This window comes from Pristis pectinata, chromosome 12 (assembly GCF_009764475.1).
Source record: "Pristis pectinata isolate sPriPec2 chromosome 12, sPriPec2.1.pri, whole genome shotgun sequence".
NCBI classification, from domain to species: domain Eukaryota; kingdom Metazoa; phylum Chordata; class Chondrichthyes; order Rhinopristiformes; family Pristidae; genus Pristis; species Pristis pectinata.
The window spans coordinates 41,581,986-41,590,512 of NC_067416.1; the positions used below are offsets into that span (position 1 = coordinate 41,581,986).

The 8,527-nt window shown below is 42.2% G+C and overlaps 1 non-coding gene across 1 annotated transcript; it reads left to right on the plus strand.

The window, feature by feature from the left end:
* The first annotated feature begins 7,139 nt into the window (after positions 1-7,139).
* trnas-uga (transfer RNA serine (anticodon UGA)) lies at positions 7,140-7,221 on the plus strand. Its single transcript has one exon. It is a non-coding gene; the product is annotated as a tRNA-Ser (tRNA).
* Positions 7,222-8,527: the final 1,306 nt, after the last annotated feature.

Here is an 8,527-nt window from a genome sequence, read left to right on the forward strand (position 1 = left end):
TGATGGCCAACGTGCAGGTGACTGGGAGGCAAAAGGTCTGTTTCTTTCATGATGTCTTTTTCTCTTTTTTGGAACACACATCCAGGAGAGACAGAGGGAGACAGTGAGTGGAGTAGCACTTGTCAGTGATGGACTTGATCTAACAAAATTGCAGAAGAGGGTTATTATTGGAGAATCAGCAATTTTTGAAAAATTACAACTTAGGTAAAGCATTAGAAACGGCACATTGGATGAAGTTAAGTTTTTCTGAAATTGCACATGCACCAAAGATGATGTTTGATCTTAATGTTGATTTTACAATGTGTAATAAATTAGTATTTTTTTTACAAAACAATGTTTTTGGGAAATGAGCTAATTTGATATAGTATTAAATGTCCTGGGAAAGGTTAGTATTTTCACAAATTAAATATTAGCACATTGTACTTTCTGTGCCTTGGTCAAAGCTATGTCAGCTTTATGTCTCACTGTATTCCACAGTAACTGCTTCATATTTTCATGACCTCATCAGATATTAGCCAACACAGAAAGTCAAAGTAAATTATTGAATAAGATACCTTTAACGCAAGTCCTGACAATTAATGGAAAACAAGGTATTCTCTCATTCTGATAGAAAAGTTTTTATTCAGGGCTGTATTTCAATTGTACGTCTTGAGCTGTCTGTTTTTAAATTGGTGGTTTGCTGTGGACTTTTGTGTTTTCTCACCCCTGCAGTCCCATTTCACCATACAGCAGCGACAATGAAGTCATCCCGCATCTCTATTGCCTGCCAGTTTAAACTGCCCCCTGCTGTTGATTTTTGACTATTTTCATTGTAAGAAATGGTGCGTACAATAAGTTGAAACTGATAAGTGTTTCTCAGTTTATTTAAGATTAAGTATTTCTGGAAATTTGTATTTGACCATAGCATTCAGGAAAATGATGACCAAGAATCCACTTTTTCTCTAAGCCTGTTAAATATCCATTCTGTGGTCTCTCCTCCTTTGGAAGATGCTTTTAGAAGATCAATGCAATAATCTCCACCAACTCATCCACCGAAATGATGCACTTGTACTGAAAATTAGGCAATCAAGTTATGCAAAAATGTCTATAATCAGAGTGATACAGAAATCAAACTTTTAATCTTGTCAGGTATCTTCTGGCAATTCTTTATTGGCTTTCATCTCAGGGGACTGTATACAGAAAATCTCAAGATTGTGGAAACCAAAGTTTACTAAATAGGAGTTGGTTGCACTTGCAGAGCAGCTAAAAACAAGGTATCAGAGCCAAAGATGCACCTCACAGAATAATTGCCATATTACATAGTATCATATCTCTCAAGATATCCTGGAGTGTTTTACATCCAATTAATTAATTTGGAACACAGTCACTGATGCCACGTAGATGAATAGAAAAGCCATACAGTCCACGTGGTCCTCTGTACACTATACTGAGGGACCAGTTAATTAGTTTGCAATGTTGTTATTGATTGAGGGAGTGGATGCTGGCTCTAACATTAGGATAACCCCCTGACTACCTTTGCATGGAGCAAGAGATCTGCAATGTTTATCAGAATAAGACTGAATTGACATCTCACCCAAAGGATAGTTACAACGCTGAGTCAAGAGGACTAGTCTGACTGCAGTCCCGACTTTGAGGATTAGTATGATAGTTCAGGCATCTCTATCAACTCAAAGTGGTGTGATTTTAATTTGCCATTTCCTGATGTAGGGGTTCAATACGGTTCCTGGATGTTCAGCTAGAAGCTCAAACTTTGGGTTATCTTCTCCTGCAAGGATCACATATCTGCTATTCCTCCATCCCTTCCAGGTGGGGCAGACATGCACCTCCTCCAGCCTTGTCTACTGCATTCTGTGCTCTCGATGTGGCCTCCCCTACATTGGCAAGACCAAGAGTAGACCAGGTGACTGCGTTGCAGAGCATCTGCTTTCCGAAGTATGCCCTTCCTGTGTGCCAAGCTTAGCAAGTGAAGTACATACTTCAGACACCAGCCCTTTTATGCATACTCACCATAAAGTGAAGATCCCAGTCCAGAGACTTAAGCTCAAAATCCGAGTTGCTACTCCCCAGCAGTACTCCCCAGCAGAACTGCTGCAGATGGCACCTTTCAGATGAGATGTTAAACCCTGGCTTTGCCTCCCTCTCAAGTGTATATAAATAATCCAAGGCACTGTTTCAAAGGAAAGCAGGGGAGTTTTCCTGGCAACCTAGTGGGTAGTGTAGCGGTTAGCATACGCTATTACAGCGCCAGCGACCCAGGTTCAATTCCGGCCACTGTCTGTAAGGAATTTGTATGTTCTCCCCGTGTCTGCATGGGTTTCCTCCAGGTGCTCCGGTTTCCTCCCACATTCCAAAGACATACGGGTTAGGAAGTTGTGGGCATGCTATGTTGGCGCCGGAAGCGTGGCGACACTTGCGGGCTGCCTCGAGAACGCTCTACACAAAGATGCATTTCACTGTGTGTTTCGACATACCTGTGACTAATAAAGATATCTTATATCATTTTAGTAAAATACTTACTCTCAACCAACATCTAAGACAGATTATCTGCTCAGCATCTCATTGTTATGGAGCCTTGCCCTGTGTGCGTTAGTTCTCATGTTCACTATATTTCAACAGTGACTACACTCCAAAAGTACTGCACTAAGAATCCCAAGGTTGTGAATGCACTGTTTTAAAGCAAATAATGACATGCATGTTGTTTGCTCTTAATTTTTCCAGAGGGAATCAGTCTCTGCAACATGATAAATAAACCACACATTTCATAGTGCATTGTCTGCTTTGTAGTAGAAGCAAATTTGAAATTCTAATATTAACATGATTTAAATGTCAAGTGGATATCTTTGTTGAAAATCATGTTATTTCACATTATGGTCTGTTTGATGTCAAAATGATGCATGGTTGGCTCTCTGCAATAGAAAAGGAGATTTTCTAAACAGAATGAGTATACCACAGCAAAACGAAAAGAATGATTTACTGCAATGCCAACTAGTCATGCCTAATCTACATACTGTTTGAAAACAATTCAAAAGCAAAACCTGCAGATGCTGTGAACTTGGCAGGCCAGGCAACAGTTGTGAAGAGAGAAACAGTTAAAAGGAAGTGCAGGTGGGAAAACAAAGGGAGGTCATGAAAAAATAGCAGGAAGTAAAACAAAGGTGAACCTGTAAGTGCTTTATGAGTATGTAAAGAGCAAGGTGGTGAAAAGAAAAGGGTGGTTAGAGACCATAGAAGCAGAAGATGCGGCACAGCTCTGAATGAAAACACTGCACTTGTCTTCACAAGACTGGTAGACAATGCAGTCACTGTAGTTAAGATGAAGAGTGTGAAATTATTTGGGATAAACAGAGAAAGGGGAAGAAGTTTATTTTCTTTGACTAGGTTAAACTATATCTTCAGCTATAAGGGAAAACAAAAAGATAAGAGGGGCTCTAGCATCCATTTTCCAATTCTCTTTGGGAACAGGGAAAATTGTATCCAAAATTGTTCAGCATAGGACAGCAAAGTCATATAGCGCAGAAACAAGGTCATACAGCACAGAACCAAGGTCATATGGCACAGAAACAAACCCATCAGTCCACAATGTCCTTGCTGACCATCAAGTACCCATCTATACAAATCCCATTTACCAGCACTCGGCCCATGGCCTTTTGTGCCTTTGATGCAAAGGATGATGGTCAATGAGTTTTAAAGTACTGCAGATTGAATGGAGTTGGAAGGAGGGTTCCACTGGGTGCACTATTAGGTCTCCTGATTTTTGTAGTGAAATTCAATAATTTAAAGTTAAATGCAACAGATTAAATTTGCAATTTGTACAACAATTGACTGTGGCTGATGGGGAAGGAGAAAGTTATAGAATGCTGGAATCTATCATTGACCGGCCAGGTCAAGTGACAAATGGAATTCATTCTGGAAAAATGAGAGGTAATTCATTTGTGGATTGCAAATATGGCAAGGATGTACATGATAAGTGGGAGGATATTAAGAAACATAAAGAAACAAAGGGATCACAGCTACAGAACCCTGGGAGATGGATAAGGTGGTTGCAAAAGCACACAAAATAATTTCATTTATTAGCTGAAGCACAGCGTGTCTTAGATCATGCTAGCCAGATAAAGGATTTGATAGCCAGAGAACTGTGTACATTCCTGGTCATATATCATAGGAAGGATGTGATAGTACTAAAACGGGTTCAGAAGAGATTTGAGAGGACAATGTCAGAATAGGAGAAATTTAGCCATGAGAAATGATTACATGGAGTTGTTAAATCTGGAACCAAAGAGGCAAAAGGAAGATTTAGTCAAAAGGCCGAAACAAGGTGGACAGGAAGAACTTATTTCCCTTAAGTGAGCTCCCATAACTAGGGACATAGATTTGAGCTAATAGTGAGAAGGACTAGAAGGGAGATGTGAAAATTTATTTTGCCCCTGAGACTGATGGGGTATGGAGCTCATGCTGGGAAGTGTGGAACTGGCAGAAGGCCTCATCATATTTAAGGATGTGAACATGCTCCCGAAGGGTCAGAAAGTAAAAGGCTGGGAAGAGGAATTGGGCTGGAAAGCTCTTTCAGCCTGCATGGACAGAAAGAGCTAAATGCCTTCTTTGTAAGTTCCCTTGACTATATGACTCCATAACATTACATTGACTCATAGAGCAATACAGCAGAGACACAGGCTCTTCGGCCCAACCAGTCCATGCCAACCATGGCGCCCACCCAGCTCGTCCCAAATTCCTGCATTGGGCCCATATCCCTCGAAGCGCCGCCCCTCCATGTACCTATCCACGTGCTTCATGAACTTCATCAGAACTGGAAAATGTTAGTGATTAACACTCTTAACGAAGTACACACACTGAGAAAAGGAGAGCAGGGAGAGAGAGTCCAGGGATTATATGGGGACACTAGATGGCATGGGGGTGACAATGAGAAAGACATGAAAATAAAAGATGTCTCCAAAGGGAGGTACAAACATTACGGGCTCTATGCATTGTCCTGATGCAGCCAGACGCGAAGGTGGCCATCAGGATGGGGGTCATGTTGGGTATGAATGCCCCCTCCCCCATACGCAGAGACTTGTACATCATGACCCAAAAGTCATGATTGATCCTCGATCTCCAGGCTCTTACCTGCCATCAAGAGCAAGCACCACTCCCACAGTCCCAACTTCTGTTTCGCTATGGCTATCCACTCCAGTCAATTTTTGCCACTAACCCCAGCTCCTCAGAACTAGATACCCAGCATCTTCAGGAAGTTGGACTTGACGGTGAAGGGAACAGAGAGTGTGGTACAAGATACAAATCAGTAAAACATCCTCAGCTGTATTTCCTGTGATTTGTCCTGGAAATGCTGAAAGGTCATCTCTTAGGTCCACCATTAACAACAGTGTCAGGAGCTCAAACTACTTTTGTACTCAGTGCTTGATAATATCTTGGTGCAAAAGTAGTGTGAGGAATATATGGTTCCACACAGATTGAAGACAACAACCTAAAAATTTTTAATCGTCTGGGGCTGGCCTACAAAACACAGGTAAAGGAAGGCCTTTGACTGTCAGTCCCTCAATAATTTATGGTGCAGGGCTTGTCCGTTCTTATGAAACACCTCATACTTCTCAATGTTAGGTGGGAATCCCAGGCTTTTGGAAATTTGTTTATAAAAGGTCCAGTGTGAACTGAAGCCCATTCTAAGTGTGCCTAAGGATGACCTATATTTTCCCTCCCAAATGCACTCCTTCTCTTTTTTACCAGACTGAATTTGTCACTTTTGTTTTGCACCCCTGGTCAGTCCAGTGACAGATTCCAACAGTCTATAACTTCCCTCTTCACCACCAAGTCAGCCTGTGCTGTGTGATACGTGGGAGATGGATTAGATTGGAGTTTTAGTACTTTTTTCCTGCGAATTCTCCCCTTCTCTATTATCATTTCCCTTCCTCTATTTACATCTCTTATAGATTTTGATTAATAAGCCTTCATCAACCTTTCTCAGTCAATGCCAACACCACCACTCAGTCTCTGTTGGTCTCTGCTCTATCACAGATACGCCATTTGTCCTCCTCACCCCCTCCCCTTCTCGGCAACTTAAAACATGTTTGGTTTCTAACTTTTCGAAAAATCTCTAATACTGCTTCTCTCTGCAGGTGTTGTTGGGTCCAACCAGTATTTCTGGCATATCTGTTTTTATTGTAAATTTCAAAAGTTGCGCATCCAGTGTGAAAGATTGGCAAGTCGCAGAGAAGTAACAAGTGACTGTGCACCACAAAAATTAGAGGATGTGGACCCCAAATAATTAGTTAAGAGAACAGATTCCTGAATAATTTGGTGAAAGGGCTATCAGGATGATCCTAAGGACAAGAATTATGGTCAAAGGGTGGAGAGGACTATACATAGAGGTAGTACAGGCATAATGGGCCGACTGGCCTGGTCAGTGCGGGGTCTGTGGTTCAAATGCTTGAAGTTAAAAGTTAAATTAAAAGTTTCACTCCAATCATTTAAATAGCCTCACCACAAATAATTAGATGAAAATTTTTGATCTCAACTTTCAGAAGAATGAAGTTAATCACCAGCTTTTGACGTCGTAATTCCTAACGTTCAGCTGGGGCTTCTAAAACCACAATGACTGCAATATCTTGAACCTAAACAACCAGAGGGAAAATGACAACAGCAAACGAAAATCATTAATCGATTCCCCAGTTTCCGACGCTGACTGATCACTTACGGGGTTTCCTGCTGTTGTTGGAAAACTTTGCAACTAGATTTCTAAACTTTCACCTGGTGTAGAAACGAAATGCTGAAAACTGACAGAGGAAACTGACACCGGGAGCTGCGATCACTTACTTTAACTGCACAAGTCCAGTTTAAGGCAGCGCCTTCAGCAGCTGCAGAGTAAATGCGGCGCAGTGCCGCAGCCAGGCACCAGTTTTCACGGCAACGCTTGACCGACAGGCGGGGCTGCCACCGGTCACCCGCACGCACACTGGAGCCGGGCCGCCGGCCGCTCCCGAACTCAAAGTTCGGCTGCCGAAAACAACCGGAGGAAGGCTGCAATCTGAGCGGCAGGAACTGGGAGCAGCTCGCAGACGGCGCGGTGCAGCTGGTTACGGAAGCGGGCGGAGCTGTGAAGAGCGCCGTTCTGCCGCATATTCCGCATGGCAGCGATGGCCGAGTGGTTAAGGCGTTGGACTTGAAATCCAATGGGGTCTCCCCGCGCAGGTTCGAACCCTGCTCGCTGCGGCGATGTGTTTTTCCCAACTCAGCAAATTTTTCAGATTTAAGATACAAATAGCAAATTCTCCTTCACTGCACGGAATTATGTATTCTACCACGTATTCTTCACCTCTTCCGGACATTTACTCCTCCCATGTCATATAATATTCTGTGACCATTTCAGACAGTGTAAATTATGTACACCGCACGCTCTCGACCCGAAACGACGACCATCCCTCTCCCTCAACAGATGCTCCCTGACACGCTGAGACCCTCCAGCAGTTGGGTCTTCGCTCCAAGATTACAGTATCTGCAGTCTCCTGTGTCCCGCTAAATTATGTACTCCTGAATATTGCAAGAACACGTTCTTTTTTCTCCCGCAAGAAAAAAAATCTATATTCTGTGAGTTCTACTGCTCTAAGAAATGTAAATTCTACTGATACCATAAAGTGTATATTCAGTGACTTGGACTTGCGACAAACTGTGTGTTAGTGCTTATGGAACTGTGTAGTTTAGGACGAGGGGGAGATCATACAATCCTTTTCCCAGAAATTGCAATAAGCATGAACATATTACAACTTTAAGCACAAGTAATTTAATTTAAGACAGCATGTATATTCAATGCTCTTTAGATTCCAGCCTTCTTAATATAAGCAAGCTGGAAACGGCAGTAAAACGGCTCCAATTTATAGAGAGCAAATCGAAACTCGGAATTTGTTAAATATAGCAGAGAACGCCAGATGCAAAGTCTGTGATTGCAACTTGTGGTGATCTACATTATTACCACAATCCTAACTACACACCTTGCATCTTCCCTTCCTATCCACCATGTTCTATGCATTCTCATTTGGCAGTCAGTCTGGCAGGATGTTGCTCTTTCAAATAATCATTCGTACTTTTAAATGCTCTCTGAAAATGTAGATTGAGGTCAGCTGTTAATATAGGGTGAGCATGTTAGCCGAACACATTCTGGAAGCTTTCATCGTAATCACCTTCTACCAACCACCAACTCTCAACCCTCACACCACTGGTCAACTGATATGTTCCTCATTATGCCACCATCATACTCATACCAGTTGGAAAACCAAACAGTTCTTCAATTAAACAATTTGAAATAATCAGCCATTCCAACCTTGCATTTCAGATTTCCAAAGTTGTTTTTTTTCCCTCTGTTGGTAATTTCAGACTTCATTTGTCTCCCCCTTGTTATTCCGGTTCTAGACATAGCTCTTGTTATTCAATAAACCTAACCACCCTCCCCTGCCACATGAGTCATTCAATCTCCCCGGCCACTGTCCGTGAGGAGTTTGTACGTTCTCCCCATGTCTGTGGG